General features: G+C 48.8%; 1 protein-coding gene across 3 annotated transcripts in view; it reads right to left on the reverse strand.

The window, feature by feature from the left end:
- The window catches only part of NBN (nibrin), a 732,941-nt gene that overhangs the window by 188,183 nt on the left and 525,308 nt on the right, over positions 1 to 19,450 (reverse strand). The gene's annotated exons all lie outside the window — the stretch shown is intronic.

Here is a 19,450-nt window from a genome sequence, read left to right on the forward strand (position 1 = left end):
ACATACAATATGGAGAGAGAAGCGTGAAGAGTTGGGGGAAAAGAAAAGGAGGCTTACTCTGTGCTGCTGTCCAGTAATTAAAGGAGAAGAGGGCTCAAGGCAGAACTTAACGAGTGACCCGATGTTGAGAAGCAAAAAAGGATGAGAGGTGAGGAACAAATGAAATATGGTGAATGCAGCAGTGCAGAAAAATCGGATGGGAAAGAGATGTGAAAGAGAAAAGAGTGAAGAAAAGGGAATGGTGTTGGTGAATGAGGTAAAGGAGAATGTGGGAGATGAGAAATGGTGACAGTGGAAAAACAAAGTAGGAAAAGAGAAGAAAAACATGTGGAGGAAGGGGGAAGGATACATGGAAATATCATTGGTAGAAACAAGTAGAAAAAGGTTTACAGTTGAAAAAGAGCATGGTGAATGTCTAGAGCGACAAATGATATTGAAGTAAGAAGAATGGAAAAATCATTTTCCTCGCTCCATTATCTTCCACTTATATAAGATGATTATTTTGTGGTTTGTGATGGCATTTCATTAGTACTGGCAGGATTACAGAGACATGGTTTTGCTCTCCCCTCATGCCATTACAGTTGTTGGTTATTTTTTCTTTTCTGTTTTTTATAAAGCTTGGCTTGATATTCTTCTGTATTGGGGAGAGATATTACATCCATCAGGATTGAAGGTATTTCAATTGTGTCCGATTTTTGTTGCAGGCCAAAAACTATACCGGCCCTGTTTATCGGGCAAGGCAGAATTATACCCTTTGACTCTGTGGCTATGGAATATTTTACCTTTCTACTGAACTAGGTTGGATATTGCAAAAAGGTACAGGAGTGGTTATAACTAGCACTTCACCAGGAATAGATTCTATGGGGTTCAATACATGCCCACTAATTACAGAGTGAACATAACCTGAGAGCATGGTTTGTAAAATCCAATTTTAAACATGATTCCAAAAAGTGGGTAGTGAAAAACAATTCAATATCCTAAAATGACAAGCAAATTATGAATTGCTGGGGGCGCTTGAGAGCCTGCAACCAAGATGGCTGTTTCCTTTTAAGCTCTGCAAGCAGACGGCTAGAGGAGGAGGCCGCCGGCCCACTATGCATTGTGCACAGCCATCTAATTAACAGAAACTGACGTCGGGTGGGCCGGAGCGCCGCAGGGCAGCGTTTGAAGCAGCTGGGCGGCCCATGAGAGTCAGGAGAACCCAGGAGGGCTGCTGTGGCACTAGTGTGTGCCTTAAACTGGGGCCTTCTGACATCCGCCAGTGCCTGCAAACCCCCTGGTGCATATCGCTGAGGGGAGAAGTGACTGAGCCAGCTGTGTTGGCCTCCGGCTGCATAAACACTGTGGACCTGATCGGCGGCGCAGAGAGTGCGCTTGTGAGGGGATCACCAAGGCAGTGCTTAGGTGGCCCAACACAGCAGTTGTAGTACCAAGTGAGGGCAGGCGCCGGCAGAGTACGGTGAGACAGTAGAGAGCGGGAGAGAGATCCCCATTGGCCTGGCGCTGTGGGTAGTGCCTCCTCCGACGCACTGACCTGTAGTGAGGCCTCCTGGCGGTCCTCCCCACAGGGGGATTTAGCGGGAGAAGGGCGCGGGCCTGTGGTGCCATGGACCTTGGCCTGTCGGCAGTGATGGTGCATACTGAGCCCGCGTTACAGATGAGAAGGGCTGGGGCCACTGGGGGCTGTCTGGATGGTACTACTGGCAGAGGAGCCAGACTGTGATTGGTGGGGCCTCATTGAATAACACGCTGTGGGGCGCCCAGCCAGGTGAATTGCTGGAGTGCAAAAATATAACAGATCCCTGCCTGGTGGGTGCAGAGCACGAGGTAGACCCTGGTGTGAATATTCGAGTGCCTGAACCTGCTCTGGGTGGGACTTGTGGACTACCCCATAGGTGGTGGGGTCACACATATGGCCAAAAGTAATAAGAAACAAGGATGCTTGCTGTTCGGGCCAAGGGAGGGCCTGCCTGCGGTGCTGGTAAAATGTCCACCCGAGGAGGCTTTGGATATGGACACAGTGGCAAATGCTGCCAACCCAGGCTCTAGCACTGGTGGGAGCGACCCCAACCCGGTGCTGGAGCTAGTGCAAGCCGAGATGAAGAGCGGGTTTCCGGCCATCAATACTAAATTAGATGGAATGGCTACAAGGTGGATAAAATGCAAGAGCGCATCGAGAAAGAGAGTGTGCGCATCACCAAGGTGGGGCAGAGGGTGGGAACACTCGAGGACTCCAGCACAGAAATGCACCAGGCACTGCACACACTGCAGAGAGAAGTGAGAGAGACTAAGGATAAACACGAACACCTAGAAGTGAGATCCTGGCAAAATAATATTCAAGTGATTGGGATCCCAGAGTCCGTGGAGTTATGGAGGAGTTTATTAGATCGTCCCGAGGGATCCACTGCTGTCATCACAGTTCCTGGTGGAACGGGCCCATCGGGTGTCACCACTGACACTGAGACCGGGTCAGAGCCCATGCCCAGTTATTGCACGCTTGCTAAATTATAGGGACCAGGATGTTTTGCTGCGCCGGGCCAGAGAAATCAGGGATATACAATACAGGGAAGCTTAAATCTCCTTCTGTCCAGACTTTACCCCTTATGTGCAGCAGGCTCATCTGTCATTCTTAGGGCAAAGCGCTCCCTCAGGGAGCATGGTTTACATTATGCCGTGCTCTGTCCTTCAAAATTGAGAGTGGACCATGATAACAAGACTCATTTCTTCATTGACCTGGCTGAGGTGCACAGTTTCTTAGAGGCATTGCCCAGGCTGAGGGGTCTGGATTGGGGTCCCATTTGTTGATCCTGTGGTCATGAAGTTGGAATGCTAAAGGGCCTGGATGTGAAAATCTTTGTGCTCACTCGGTGATGTATGATGGTCATTCAATGTTGCAGTGTTCTTGTTGCAGAGAAACCTGTGTGCTAGGCTTTGTTTCAAAATGTGCCACTGGTAAGTACAAAAAGGTCAATCTAATAGTACAATTACCCGGTTGTGATCCTTAAAGTGGTTGACCTCCTCCTCTTGGGGAATGTCCGCAGGTGGGCTTGTTGTGCTGTCGGCTTTGACATCCCCTGGTGTTTGCCAGATTTCTGGTGGGGAAAGTGGGGGTCTTTCACTGCGAGTTGGGGTTGGGCAGTGTGGGAGGGGGTTAGGGGTAGCGGTACAGTTGGGGGGAGTAATTCAGAAAATGGTTCACGTCTCTACAGGCACTGGTAAATATGTGTGGCCACAACTTATTGATGATGGCAAGAGCGAGTATAGTCGGAACATGGTGATGCTCAATATAGGTCCGATAAGATCCAATGGCAGCATGTAATGATATTTGTTGGAATATATGCGGGCCTAACAACCCACGTAACGTGCGTAAGGTAATAAGCTATTGTTAAAGGCATCAAGCAGGAAACACATCTGTTGGAGGTGGTAAATGAATGTGTGACAAATTCGTGGGGCAGTGGGAGATACTATACGTCATTTTCCATATACTCCAGAAGGGTCATGACGCTGATACCAAGTGACTTCGGTCCCGCCGCTGGAGCATGTATTTGACCAAGAGGGGAGGTATGCAATTGTGCCAGGGATTCTGGCACACTTCCCCGCTACAATAGTTAATGCGTATGGTCCAAATGTTGATGATACTAATTTCTTTGACGAGCTTCTGTCTAAATGTTACAAGTACATGGATGCCAATCTTATCGGGCGGGGGAATTTAATACAATCCCGGATGTGACCATATATAGATAGGCAGGTGGTACTAGGCCCTTCTCTCAGACAGCGTATAAACTCTTGGATTGCATGAAAGCTTTGGGTCTGTTGGATGTGTGGAGGGTGCTGCACCTGGAGGCCAGGAGCTACTCATATTATTTTTCAGTCCACGACATGACATCCTGGATGGACTATGTTGTGGCCGGTCTGGCTCTAGTGCGCATGACTGTTGAGTGCCAGCTCCTCCCTCGAATACTGTCGGATCATTCCCCGATTTGGTGGTCGATTGATTTGGGTAGGGAATGGGTGGGCAGACCGTATTGCGGTTCAAAGCCATGGCATTTATAACGCGCCTATACACAAGTGTATCAAGGCGGGACGAGGCAAGGGAGGGGGAACAAAGTGAGGACATACAACGATCCTACGAGGCCAGGTGTCATTCAGATCGTGCAAGTGCATGGGATGAGGGAAGGGGAACAGGGTGGGGGGAGGGGGGAGGACAGTGCAGTACATAGGAATAGAATAATAACAAAAGTAAAAATAATGGCCAGCAGGTGGCAAGTGCAGACGACGGGTGTTAAGTGCTGGAAGTGGGACTGTAGGGATACAGAAACAGTCTCTGAGTGCGTGGGTTGTCGGGCAGGCAGTGCAGGCATGTGCACCTGGTGTGGGAGGGACCTGGGCCAGAGATCAGGGGGTGGCCAGGTAACCAGTGCAGTTGCTGTTTCAACCAGGATGTCAGCAGGGGAGAGGAGGAGAAAAAGAAGCAAAGAGAAGGGTTTTGAGGTGCTTCCGGAACCGGAGATGGTTCTCCTCAAGTTTCAGGGAGGCAGTTCCAGAGGGAGGCCCCAGCCGAAGAAAGAGATCTACCACCAAATTGTTGCTTGGCGAACCGACTGACCCTGAGGGAGTTGGAGGCGGATGAGCGAAGAGCTTGAGAAGGAAGATATTTAGGAAGAGAGAGTTGAAGATATTGAGGCCCCATGCCCCAGATGGCCTTGAGGACAATGCAAAGGGTTTTGAACTTAATCCTCACAGCCACTGGGAGCCAGTGCAGAGATGTCAGTCCTGGGGAGATACGATCCCTGGGCTTGAGGCCAAGGACAAGTCTCGCAGTCCTATTTTGGATGAGTTTCAGAGGGCGGAGAGTAGAGGCAAGAAGATTTAGAAAGAGGCTGTTGCAATAGTCCAGCCTATAGAGAACCAGAGCTCTGGAGACAGTGAGCTTCTGGGGGAAGGAGAGGAAGAATACCCCTGAGGAGGTGGAGTTGGTATTGTGACGTCAGAGATGTGAGGAGAGAAGGAGAGTGTGGAGTCGAAGATGACCCTGAGGTTTTTAGCCTCACAGGTGGGAGCAGTAGGAGGGCCAAGGGAGGCCGGCCAGATTGTGACAGGAAAGGAGGGAGTGGGTGTGCCCGGTGAGGAGAATCTCAGTCTTACTGGCATTAAGGCAGAGGTCATTGGCAGCACACCACTCCTGGATAGCAGACAGACAGTCGGTGATGAGGGAAGGAGAAGAGGAGGCTGAAGTCTGAAAATGAGCTGAGTGTCATACGCACAGCACTGAAAGTTGGGGCCGAGAGCGGCAATGCGGTGGGCAAGAAGTGCCAGGTAGAGGTTGAAGAACTAGGGAGAGAGGTTAGACCTCTCGGGGACTCCACAGGTAGAGAAAAAGGTAGCGGAGAGGAAGGACCCCTGGTGGACCTGGGAGGGTCGGTCAGAGAGGAAAGAGGTCAGCCAAGACAGGGCCTGACCGGTGATACCCAAGTTATCACAGATTTGAGCAAGATTGCGTGGTTGACAGTGGCAAAGGCAGAAGAGAGATCAAGCAAGATGAGGACACAGGGGGTGTTAGAATCAAGGTTGGAGAGCAGGTCTTCACGTATGTTCAGGAGAGCATTCTCCTTGGTTCTGGCAGCTCTGAAGCCAGACTGATGGTTATGAAGTAAACCAACAGTTTCAGTGTGGAGATTAAACTGGGAGATGGCCATCTTTTCTAGGAGTTTGCCCAGGAAGGGAGTGATGGAGATGGGCCATAGTTGGCTGGGCAAGAGGGGTCAGCAGAGGGTTTCTGAAGAAGAGGGTGCACAAGAGAGTTCTTCAGGGGGAAGGGAAGAATCCAGTGGCGAAGAAGTGGTTGCAGAAATCGGCCAGAGCAGGAGTTAGGGAGTCGATGTGGTCATTGATGGTTTTAGAGGAACAGGGGTGGTTCTGTTTTGGCAAGACTTTCATAGATCGGACTTGTCTAGAAGCCTCATAAGCAGAGAAAAGTGGAAAGGCAGAGAAGGAGGGAGGAGCGGTGGCTGCAGAAGGGCCAGAGGAAGAGCAGGGAGTAGAGGAAGGGAGGGGAGAAGAGGAGAGCGAGGACAGGATGTCCTGAGTTGTAGAGATGAAGTGAGAAGCCAGTGCCATGCAGAGGGCCTGGGAAGGGACAAGAGAGTTAGAGACTGCAGCAGGAATAGCCAGTTCCTTGCAGATTTTAAAGAGTTCAGCCGAGTTGTTAGATGCCGCAGAGACGCAGGCTTGGATATGAGCTCTCTTCTTGGTGAGGACAGAGAGCCGGTATTGCCTTTGGAGCAGGCGGCAGACCAGTTCAAGCACCAAGTGAGGTGCTAGACATGGTAAGGTCATATTTTGACTACAATTTGGGGTCGGTGGACTCCATGGCCACTGTTTGGGAGGCCTCCAAGCCGTATCTGAGGGGCAGGTGTATGGCGTTCCAGTTTGGAGTGCTGAAAAATATTAGAAGGCGCCTGTGCTCAAAAGAGATAGAGTTGAAAGACTTGGAGGCTAGGTTGGGCGATGGTGACAATGTTGAAACATTGGCTCTCATTAAGGAGGCATTGGATAGGTTCCGATTTGAAGTAGGCTGTGAGGTTACATTTTTGGCATGTACAGATATGGAGAGGAGGGGAGACCGGGTCGCCATTTAGCGAATATGATTAGGCGAGAAGGAGGTATGATGGACATTGCAGCTGTGCATATGGATGGAGGGGAAGTTGTTTCTGACCTGGGGGTTCACTCTAGAGGCCTTTTCAGCATTTTACGAACTACTTATAGTGGTGGGGACAGGTTTATGTGGATGTGATGGGTGGGTACCTCCGGGGGCATCCCTGACGAAGTAAAATCAAGAGGCAGTAGCGCGTCTAGAAACTCCTTTTGCAGTCGAAGATATCCTGTTGGCCATAAGGTCACTGCCCTCCTCCAATGCACCAGGTACTGATGGCATTACAGCAGAATTCTATAAGGCATATGGTGCTAATGTAGTGGAACATATGCTGGCCATGTGGCAGGAGGCATTGTATGTTTGTTTGTTTTATTTGTTGAGCGCACCAGACCCTGAGGTAGCAGGGACATGAGAACAAGTAGGTTTACAGCTTAGTACAGAGGTTACACATTTACAGAAGTTACAGATTCATAGAACATGGCACCACAGGGTGAGACAATACCAAGTACAGAAGATGTATAGCCAAACAGTCATCATAAAACTAAATTTACAAAGTAGCAGGCCAGTCACCATCTTTAGCCCAGGTGAGGCACAAGTGGTGGGTACATGGGAAAGTGCAGGTTACATAGTATTCTCAGTGAGCCATTTTATTGTATTCTGTCTAAATTTGTTGAACGTTTGGTCAGATCTAAGTGCATGGGGTAGGGAGTTTCATAATTGAGCTGCCCCATTGCGTATGGGGACGCTTCCTCCTTCCCTGCGCGAGGCAGTTGTCACCTTGATTCTGAAGCCTGGAAAAGACCCCCACAATTGTGCGTTGTATAGGCCAATTTCTTTACTCAAATTGGACATGAACATATTTATGAGAATCCTAGCTGACAGGCTACTCCCCTACATGGCATTGATTGCTCATCACGATCAGTCAGGGTTTATTCCTGGGCATTCCACTGAGCTAAACCTAGGGCAGCTTTTTGTTATTCTGTCGCAGATTGACCCAGAGGTGCAGGAGGGGGCTGCTTTTTTAGGCGTCGAGAAGGCTTTCAGTTCTGTGGGGTGGGATTACTTGTTTTAAGTCCTGCAAATAGTTGGAGTCCCAGAGTATTTTTTGAGTGCAGTGAAACTTGTATATCAGGGGGCTAGTGTTAGGCAAAAACCTGTGCAGTTCCCTTAGGAACCACTGCAAAAGGCTTAAGACTACAGATGTTGGCAGTAAACCCAATTGGTAGCAGTCTATACCACCCAGATTTACCTGGTAGCTGTGGCTGAGCAGCCAGACTTCTCTCAAGAAGAGTTAGACAGTATATAGAGTATACAGGATAGGTACCAAAATATAGTAGCACAAGCAAACACTGACCAGAGCTTGGGTATAAAAGTATATAATTATTTAAAAACACACTTTGTAAAATACACTGACATTAATATGGCAAGCAAGTTCAAACACAGTCACTATTAATATATATACATCCCTGATTACTTATTGAAGAAGTCTTAGTTAAAACACCACTTATTTTCAGACAGAGGTGAGCGCTTAACTCAAGATGGAACTCCAATAAGTTAATAAAAAAGGGAGGGAAAAGGGCAGAATTAAGAACACAAACAACACCAACACTTTAGGAGAACCAGAGCAAGTCAGAAAAGGCAGAATCTACTGAGGAGCAAGAAAGTCATAGGCCAGGCCCACTCTTGAAGAGAGCAAGGCGGAAGGTGTCCAAGATCACACAGTTGATTAGTTCTTTTAAAGAGTTGTTGCAAAGAGTTCAAAAATGGTTGGCTTAAGTCAGGAAAAGTTAGTTAGTATGTCCCAAGTCACCCCAGGATAGAAAGTCAAGGATTTACGGGACACCTTGAACAGTCTGTTGCAAGGGAGACCAGGCGGGACTCAGTACCTAAAATAGTGAGAAAGCTCCAGCGGGGGCAGTTGTTCCTGGTAGCGGGTGCAATTCGGTGCTTCGTCCAGGGGAAGAGGAGATCTCGACGTGGAGGAAAGCTGGAGGTCGTTGCACTGCCAGGTGTTAGGGAGAATTCTCTGTTTAGGCTGAATTTCCTAACCTAGTGAGTCCCCCAGCAGCTTTGCTGGATTTCTGGAGTTTGTTTTTTTCCATCCTGCCAAGAGTGAGACTCTTTTTCTCCCACTCTTGGACATGAATGTGTGTAATTCCTTTGAATGTCAATGTGTTCTATGGGCTATGGGGTCTTTTACTCCATAGAGTCTCATATGTTTTGCTATGTGTGTTACACCGCACCCTACGTGCCGTAACACTGGGGCATCCTAGCGGACCTCCACCATAGACTCCATACCCGGGGACTGACTACTGTCTCCCCAGACATGTAAAGTCACCATTGGCTTTACTAGACCTAAATTTACTAACAGAACTAGTACAAACCATCCTATTGTGGACGTACTAGTAGGGGTAATTCGATTACTCCAAGGTCTGTTATTCGAGGGGGCACTGTCCCGTCCCCCCTCGTCGAGTTTTGGCTGGTGGCAGTGGAAACTACTTGTTATGTTCGACCCCGAACATAACCCTATGGGATTCTTCCCATTGTTGGAGATTGATACTTTCCCTCGTTAATCTCTAACATACCATCAGTTTACTTATCTTAAATAAGTTTACCGGATGGTATTTTCTGCCAGAACTCGGTTTTTAAAATGGCGTCTGTGTTCGTCTCTGTGACTCCTAAACCAAAGGTTGAGCCCTTTGTTCCACTTTTGGCGGGCTTCTGTACAGAGACCCTCCAAAGTGGTGCCATTCTGTCTGGGTTACCACAGGGGTGTGGGAGGGGGTTTAGGCACCCTGGACCGAGTTGCCTTGCCAACTCCGGTCGCACTCTGGTGTGATTGGCCCAAGTGGTGAGCCTCCCCGCTCACCACTTAGCACGTGTTGATTGACATCTAGGCTGAATGAATGGGGGTTTTCTGCATAAAAGCAGGGCTTTTGGGACTGGATCTTCAGAAGTCGCCACAGGACCTAAGAATCCGACGAGGGTAACGCTGAGCCGACCTGCATGACGACACCTCCGGTGGAGCCCTGCGGAACCGACTCACCACTTCCCGACGACAGAGGAGATCTCCCTGCCGGAGAGTCTCTTCCCCTTTCCCCACCAGACTGGCTTTTTCTTCGCTCCAGGACGCAGTGGTCGAATTGCCCGTGCAGAGCACCTCGGCAACCGGATAGCCACTACCCCTGTACCACAACCAAAAGGTGGTGCCTTGTGACGGAGCACTCCGCGGCTGGTCTCTTCCCTGGTGGTGCACCGGACTTCACTTTTCTTCGACGACGAGATCATCTCTACTCTTGGCAAAGACCCGACGTGCATCCACCAACAGGAACAACTGCCCCCGCTGGAGCTGTCTCTCCACAATCAAGGTACCGTGTCCGCCTGGCTTCCCTTTCTGCCGGATCGAGTGAGGTGTCTTAATCCTCGCCTTTCCTTTGGGTCGCCTCCAAGCTTTCTTTAGCGTGTTGTTCTGAACTGGTCCAATCTTCCGATAAACAATTTGCTACAAAGACTCAAACGCATTTCCACTAAGAGACTTTTTGGGACATATCGCCTTGCCTCTCTCCGAGTGGGCCTGGCCTCTGAACTTTATGATCTATCGTGGTTCTTGCCTTCTTGCCTTGCATTTTCCCGTGAAGTATTGAACTGTGTTGATTTCGTAACCTGCTTATTTTTCTCTCCCGTCCTAACCAATACTAGAGTGCCATCTAGGTTGAAGCATACACCTCTGTCTGCAAATAAGTGATGCTGGTAGAACCTAGACTTGTCGAACTATTGTTAGGGGGATTGATCTGTTTCCTTCGTAGAGTAATTGTAATTGAAGTGTTTGCCGTATTAGTGCCAGAGTGTTTTCTATAGATGTGTCGTTATAAATAAATACCTTTATATCTTTACACCGAAGCCTTGTTGCGTGTTTGCTTGTCGTACTGTGTAGAATTGCCCTATATTGTATACTCCACATACTGCCTAACTCTTCTTGAGGGAAGTCTGACTGCTCAGCCACAGCTACCAAGTGAATCTGTGTGGTACAGACTGCTACCAAGTGGGTTTACTGCCAAACACCTGTAGTCCTAAACCTTTTGCAGTGGTCCCAGAGGGAACGGCACAGGTTTCCGCCTAACACCAGGGAAGAAACCAGCCGCAGAGTTTCTCGATGAAAAGGTACTACCCTTTTATTCGCGGTAGTGGTGAAGCGTGGCTATCCGGCCGCCGGGGTGCTTGGCACGGGCGATTCGACCATGAGACGATCCAGGAAGGCGAAAAAGAGGGCGAACTGGTTATCCCCACCAGCTCAGAGGAAGAAGACTCTCCGGGATGAAGATTTTCTCTGTCGTTGGGAAGTGGTGAGACGATTCAGCAGGGCTCCACCGGTGGTGTTGTTGTTGCAGGTCAGCTTAGCTTCTCCCTCTTGGGATTCTTTGGTCCTGTGGCAACTTCTGAAGTTCCAGTCCCCAAAGCCCTGCTTTTATGCAGAAAACCCCCATTCATCAGTCCTAGCTGTCACTCAAACATGCTAAGTGGTGAGCCGGGCGGCTCACCACTGGGCCAATCACACAAAAGTACGAATTGAGTTGCCGAGGCAACTCAGTCCAGGGTGCCTAAACCCCCCTCCCACACATCCTGTAGACCCAGACAGAGTGGCACCACTTTTGGAGGCTTCTGTGGAGAAGACCGCCAAAAAAGTGAAACAAAGGGCTCGACTTGGGTTGGAGTCACAGAAGAGAACACAAACGCCATTTTAAAACGGAGTCCTGGCAAAAAGACCCAACCGGGGAATAAATATTAAATAAATAACCCAGCGGTATCTTTAACATTGCACCAAAAAGTGGTGCGTTTAAAATGAATGGGAAAATCCCATAGGAAATATTCCGGTGGAATATTTCACGTGGTAACCACTGCCACCAGCCAGAAACTCGACGAGGGGGACTGCACAGTGCCCCCTCGAAAAACAGACCCAGGGGCAATCTAATTACCCCTACCAGTACTTCCACAATAGGATGGTTTGTACTGGTTCTGTTCCTAATTTAAGACTAGTAAAGTCAATGGTGACCTTACATGCCCTGGGAGAAAGTAGTCAGTCCCAGGGTATGGAGTCTATGTTAGGGGGTCACTATGACACCCCTGTGTTACTGCACTGAGGGTGCTGTGTAACACACTTACCAAAAATACATGAAACCCTATGGAGTAAAAGACCCCATAGACCATTAAACACATTACAAAGTCAAAGGATATCTCAAATCATGTCTAAGAGTGGGAGAGAAAGAGTCTCACTCTTAGTTGGAGAAAAAAAATAAACCCCAAAAATCCAGAAAAGCTGCTGGGGGACTCACTAGGTTTGGAAAATTAGCCTTAACAGAGAATTCTCCCTAACAGCTAGTGCCCGCATAGGTCTCTTTGGTAGGAGGTCAGCGGCGTTCCCTTTGGTGTGTGGGACTTGGCAGGGGTGTCCGCTGTCACATCTACTCTTCGCAATTGCAGTCGAGTTGCAGGCAGCGCACCTCTGGATATACTACCTTGAGAAGGAGCTTGCAATGGGGGTAGGGCGCAAATTAGTGTCCTTATATGCAGACGACATAGTCCTGTACCTTAAAAACCCAGTAACTAACCTAGCACTGCTACGGAATCATTCAAGGAACTATCAGGGCTTCGTATAAACTCGCAAAAATCAGTCTTGTTCCCACTGAATGCGAACACTAGAGAACCTCAGCACATGCACTCCTATAAATAGGAACAAAGCTCAGTTTGCTATTTGGGGATACAGGTTAGCAGGGCACGGGATACCTTGCTTGGTTAAAACCATTTAGCTTATCTCCGAGAACTGCGAATGAAGGTCTTTAGGTGGTGTGTCCTGCCGATCTCCATGCTGGGACGCCCTGCGATAGCAAAAATGGGGACAGTGCCCAAACAGCTATATATTTTTCAAAATGTGCCTGTGTGGCCAGGAGTGATGTTTTTTTTTCAAAGCTGCAGAGTCTACTGATCCGGCTGACATGGTACCCAAAGCACTTGCGGATTAAATGGGAGATGCTGCTCAGGTCGTATGTCGATGGGGGACTGGGTGCTCCTGATATGGAATTATATATTATTAGATTAGGTGTGTGATCAAGTGCTCTGCGAGCACGAAACGCATTACCCAGAACTGTGTCCCCTATATCCTGTTTTTCTGTGTTTTTAAACAATAAAAGTTTTTCCAGCAGTGACCCTGGATTTGTGCTCACTTTTTCGGACTTCCTCTACACTGGGGTGTGGCCCCCCTGCCTTGTGCAGTGTTTGTTTTTGGTTCTGTGTATATATGTGTATATGTATGATACAATACTCACCGTAATCGTATTTCTGATGCATGTAACTACTTAGATTCACACGCTATGCATAACCCGACAACTAGTGGAGGCTGCAGAGTATGACAGTTGTATTCAAAATTCGAAAAGGGGCGTCAACAGGGCGTGCCAGTAATACTTTCCCTAGTGTGACGTCGACTGTACCCATGGACCTACACGCATCGAGGTCCTCAGATTGTTACGTATCTGACATGAGGTAGCATGAAGTGCAGTGGGAGTACAGGTGTATCTAAGCAGATATGTATCAGAGAAGCACATATAACATCTGTGCACCTTCTCTCAGGAGAGGAGAGGAAGGGTGAGCGCATGTGAATCTAAGCAGATACAAGCATCATAACTACGATTACAGTGAGTAATGTATCCCTTCTGAGGCTTGTGGAATCAGCTTAGATCACATGCTATGCATAGATTAGCGAGCAGCGTTATTAGAAGGTGGTGGGTTGGGTTGTGAGAAGGTTCAGCGGCAAATAGATGTTTTAGAACCGCTTGTCCCACACTGTGTATCTGCTTTGGAATGAGTGTCAATGCAAGGGGACATTCGCAATAAATGCCAGAGTAGCTCCTGTGCTCCATGTGGAGTGAGCTCTTGGTGTGAAAGGCAGTGGGCCTCATTACGAGCTTGCCGGTCCGGATACAATGGTACCGGTAAGCTTGCCAGGACCGTTGTATCCGGACCGACAAAAAGTTGTGCTCGCGGGTTCCTTTCATTCCGCCAGGTTTCACCTGGCGGAATGAAAGGCACCCGCAAGCACAGCATTTCGGATGCACAGGCACCATTGATAACAGTGCCTGTGCATCCGGCTTCCCCATTCCCACTGAGCCCTATGGGGCTCAAATGGAAATGGGGAAGATTTTTTTCCGGCTCCCAAGAATGGGCAAATACCGGGTCCGGCAAGGCCGTAATGACCCAGTAATTGCCCATTTCTGGGCGCCGGCAAAAATGCAACTCCGGCGGCAGCCGTGTCTGTGTTACAGGCACGGCTACCACCAGGGTTGTAATGAGGCCCAGTGTCTTGTTTGATAATGAATAGCATCGTTGTATGCATCTGACTATCCATCTGGAGATGGCATTCTTGGAAATGCAGTCTTCTTCTCTGCCTGGTGCTACGGGGACAAACAGTTGGTCTGTTTTTCTAAGCGGTCTGGTCTTGTTTACATAGTAAAGGACCACCTTCCTTACATCTAGTGTATGAAGTTTTACCTGAGCTGAGCTAGTTGAATTCTGAAAAAAAAGCCGGCAGATCAATGGATTGGTTAGAAATTGGAGGGTGCAGTCTTTACACTCCCTCCTTGAATGCCTTACTGAACGGTACCTTCCACCACAATACTTTACTCTGGGAGGGGGTGTAAGCGGATAAACCCGCCAGGTGGACCTTTATAGAGTTGAATACTAACCCTGAGCGGAGCATTTCATTTAGAATGTGGGAAGGAGTACATTCAATGGGGTTTATTTGCTTAGACTGGCACCAAATGACAAATCTTCTCCACTTGGTGAAATAACAATGCCTGGTGTTTGGTTTACGTGCCTCCTTGAGGATATCCATACACTGTTGTGGTAGATTAAGATGTTCGAACTCTATGATCTCAGAAGCCATGCTGCCAAGTTCATTGAGTGTCGTTGAGGATGTACTGTTATTCCCCCATGTTGGGTCAATAAGTTGGTTTGGCAAGGGAGTTTGATGGGATCTCACATGCCCAGTTTGTACAGATGTGGATACCATGGTTGTCTTGTCTACATAGGAGCAACTAGGATGAGCGTCATCTGTTCTTTGTGAATCTTGTTAACTACCCTGATAATTAAAGGGGCGGAGAAGCGTAAGCACATTTCCCTGAACAGCTCATCCATAGGGCGTTCCCCTTCCGAGTCTGGTTGGGGGAACCTGGACGCGAAGTCTGGGCATTGCTTGCTTACTCTTGTAGCGAACAAGTCTAGCATGGAGTAACCCTATTGTGAGAAGATGTGGTCTACAACACTTGAGTCTAGATGTCACTTGTGCTGTTCTGGTAGGGGATCTCTGCTAAGAGAGTCTGCTAGAGGGTTGAGTGCCCCTGTAACATGTTGGGAGGATAGGAACATCCTGCGTCTGAGTGCCCATCTCCATACTTTCTGTGCCAGCTTGGACATATTTGGAGAGTGTGTGCCCCCCTGCTTGGTGATATAGAACATTGCAGTGGTGCTGTCTGTGAGGATTTGAACTGACTGGTTCGTCAGCTGCGCTTCAAATGCTTGAAGCGCTTTGAATATGGCTAGGAGTTCCAGCAGGTTGATGTGGTTCTGTGCTGTGACGCGAGTCCACAGACCATGTGCTGTGTGGTGAAGGTAATGTTCTCCCCACCCAGAGAGTGATGCGTTTGTTTGAACGATCGCTTGTACTGCCGGTCATGGAAGGGTTTTCCCTTTAACAGGTTTTGTTTTGTCCACCAGCGTAGGTTTACTACTAGTGTTGGCGAAACAACCACTAGATCGTCCCACACACTGCTTGCCTGAGACCATTGTTTCGTTAACCACTCCTGCATGCGGCGCAGACGCGCGCGTGGGACCAGGTTTATGCACAATGCCATCATGCCTAGTAAATGCATTGCTTTGGGTACACTTACCTGAAGACCGGCTTGATACAGAGGTATTTGCCGTAGCATGTTTTGAACCCTTTCCATGGATGGAAAGACAAACCCTGCTTCTGTGTTTAAAACCGCTCCTAGGAACTGTTTTGGTGTCTTTGGCCCAAGGCTTTACTTTTTCTCGTTTATTGAGAAGCCCAATGGGAACAGAAGGTTTATGGTTCTTTGCGTGTTTTGTTTGCAAAGATGGAGTGATTCCCCTGTGATCAGCCAGTCATCCAGGTAGGGGTACACTGGGGATTGCCTCCCTGCGCAGGTGCGCTGCCACCACCGCCAGTACCTTGGTGAACATCCTTGGAACAGATGCTATTCAGAAGGGAAGCACCTTGAATTGGTAGTGCTGGTTTGCCATCTTGAAACGCAAGAGATTTCTGTGCACTGGGAACATTGAAATATGAAAATAGGCATCTTTCATATCCACTGTTGCCATGTAGTCTCCCCGCTTTAGCAGAGGGATTACCTCTTGTAGCGTTGTCATGCAGACTTTTTGTGACTTTAGATAAGTGTTTGCAGGGTGTAAGTCTAACACTGGGTGCATAGATAGATCTTTCTTTGGCACAAGGAAGTAGGTTGAATAAATACCCTTGTTTACCTTGTTCGCTGGTACGACCTCTATGGCGTCCTGGAGTACCAGCGCGGTGACCTCCTCGAGAAGGATGAGTTGCTCTTCCTTTGTTGAATTACTTTGTCGCAGGGGTTGGTTCGATGGTTTTTGGATGAACTCCATACAATAACCTCCCGCCACGGTTGATAGCACCCACCTGTCTGTAGTGATTCCCTCTCATGCGTGGGTGAAGTGTGAATATCGCCCTCCTACTGGAAAGGCATGGGAGGGGACCTGGAGCGGGCTGTCATTGTTTAGGAGGTGTACCTTCCGCTCTGGATGTGGAGTACCTCTCCCGGGCCACGAGATCGGCACTGGCCTCTCTGGAATCCCTGCAAGGCTTGACCCTGGTTGTTACCCCATGTCCGTAACCCGAGCCTCTGAGAGTTTTGGCCACGAAACCGACGAAAATTGCTTCTGCCTCTCTGGCCTGGTGGTTTGTTCGTCAGCTGGCCTAGAGGCTTTAAGGTATCATATTCCTACTTGGCAGACTTTAATGGGTCTTCTACAGCTTTCCCGAATAAGACGTTGGGTTCTACCAGCATATTAAGGAGTGTAGCTTGTGTTTCCTATTTGAAGCCAGACTGGCGTAGCCATGCATGGGATTTGATGATGGTCCTTTTGGCAATAATCCTTCCTGCATTGTCAGCGGTATCTATGTTGTTTTTCAAGATGCAGCTGGATGTTGCCTTGCCATCCAGGGCCAGTTCTGACTTCAGAGGTTTGGGAGCAGAAGCTATCAATGTAGTTATCCTGTCTCATTTGTGGCAGATGTAGCTTGCCAGAAGTGTTGAGTTATTAGTGATCCTCGTCTGGAAAGCTGCCGACGTGGCTACCTTTCTCAGTTTTTTGCTCTCCTTATCGGGGGGCACCTCTGACAAGGCTAACAGTGTTCCGACCCTCTTCCGAGTCGTGGTAACCACAAGAGAATCTGGCTTAAACTGGCCCCTGATGTTAAGTGGGTCAGATGGCGCTGGGCAGAAAAGTTTTTCAACCCATGGGTTGACTGCCCGTGTCTGGTGTGGTGTTTCCAGAGAAGGTTGAATCCTTCTTTGGACGGATTGCAGAATAGCAATGAATTGGGTGGCTGCTTTTTTGTCCCCCAATATATCTTCTATGAAATCCTTATTGAGCTGAGTCTCTTGGGTTTGGATTCCAAAGTGTTCAGCTGCCTTTATAAGCATATCATTATGGAGTGGCTGATTGTCAACTGGCGAATCGGACACTGGCGAGTCCTGTTGAATTGGTGAGGCTAGGTTAAACACCTCCTCTTCCTCATCATCATCATAATAATGGTCTGTCTCTTGAAAGGAATCATTGTGGTCAGTGTCTGTGCGAACATCATACAGACCACTCTGTACTGGTTCGACTGGAGTCGAAATAGGAAAAGTATTAGGTTGTGTTTTCTTAGCTGGGGGCTGGGAGGTCGAAGCCTCAGCTGTTGGAGATGTGGTTTGAAAGTTCTGGTATGCCTGTGGGCTCTTCTCGAAGACGTTGGCCATAAAGGTCATCCTAGTCATGACCCTGTCTATGTCTTCAACAGTCCATGTGGCTGAAGTTGGAATGACAGCAGGGTACTGAGGAGTAGTGCCCTGTCCCAGGGGTGTAGGTTGGCCCTGGGGTGTAGATTGACCCTGAGTTTTAAGCTGACCGTTGTTCTTTAAGGCTTCTGCCAAGGACCCTTCCTCCTGGGGAACAGTGATGTTTCTCCCTGTGAGTAGTGGTAGACTTGTCCTTGTTAGACTTTTCCTTATGATTGGGGATCTTCGAGGAGTGTTTATTTGAATGTTTAGATTTAAGAAGGCTCTCAGGGACATGCGTTTTCACTAAGTGTGATAAACTAGTGATATTAGTGCTTACAGCCGTTTTCGACATGGGGTGTTGACTTTCGGCGGTGGGGTGGACCGAAGCCTCATCTTCCGACGTTCGATCAATGTTTTGGGCACGGCATACGGCTTGTCTTTTGACTTACGAGGCCTGTTGTAAGGCGATCGGGACCATGAGTGCTCAGAGGACAGGGTTTCTGTGGACCTCCCCCTTGACGCAGTGTGTGGGAGTTTGGTCGACAATGGTGTCAATTCCTTGCCCCGGGCTATGTGTTTAGTGCTGGGGGTTGTGAGAGTGCTTCCGCCGCCAGGTGTCGTCCCTGTAACAGAGCCGCCGGCCTGTCTTTTGGGGTCAGCGGCTTGCACTTGGGAACCGAACGGATCACCTTCGCTGTTGGTAAAGACCGCAACGCTGCCATCAATGGAGGCTCCCTCCACATCCATGGCAGCCTCGGCCTGCATGGCGTGATGAGCCCAGCGTTTAGTTCTCCGGTCCCGACGAGTGTTTGGCTTGAAGAGCATGCAGGCTCGACAATGCCCCTTGTTGTGATCCTGTGCGAGACACAAATTGCACACCCAGCACTTATCTATCCAGGTGAATTTTTTATTGCACGTGGGGCAAAACGTAAATGGAGTGTTCTCCATGTTTATGTGAAATGGCAGACATGCGAGAAAGGAGAGGATGATGGGGAAAATGCATTCTAGAATGACCGTCCCCCCACTCTCCCTACTGTTAGGGTCTATGCCCGGTGCGGCCTTGCAAGGCTGAAAGGGTCAGTCGAGCCTGGGATTTCGTTTGACGGTCGTCCTCTCCACTGCGTCGATGAAGTAGTCGAAGTCGGGTTTAAGCGTCCGTCACAATGGCAGATAAAAACTATCTGAGGGACCTTGACGCGAGAAGGATCATGGGTACAGTGGACTTTACACTAGGGATAGTATTACTGGCACGCCCTGTCGACATCCCATTTCGAGATTTGGGGTTTGCAGCGAGGGATCAATTCTGCGGTGGATGGATTTTAACAAAGGGATAGCCTGAGTAATGGCTTTCTTGTCTCCTAGGATTTCTTCAGTGAAATCCCTGTCTTCTTAAACACCTTGTGTGTCAATATGAAAGTGGGCAGCTGCCTAACCAGTACCTCATTGAGGAGGGGTTGGTTGTCCACAGGTGAGTCATGCACCGGGGGGTCTTTAGCAACCGGGGAGTCAATGTTGTACGCTTCAGCCTCATCCTCCTCCTCCTCCTGGTCCTCACAATCCCCCTAATAAGGGTCACCCGCCTGGTCATCAACAAACTGAGGTTCTGTTTCATCACAATATGAATCAGGGTGGGAAGGTTCCACCACGAAGGGGTCTGTGACCAAGCCCTGAAACAGGGTGTCAGAGCAGAGTTTCTTAGCAAGGGTTGAGAGGA

The sequence above is a fragment of the Ambystoma mexicanum genome, chromosome 5q (assembly GCF_040938575.1).
Source record: "Ambystoma mexicanum isolate Mex_15411 chromosome 5q, UKY_AmexF1_1, whole genome shotgun sequence".
NCBI lineage: Eukaryota > Metazoa > Chordata > Amphibia > Caudata > Ambystomatidae > Ambystoma > Ambystoma mexicanum.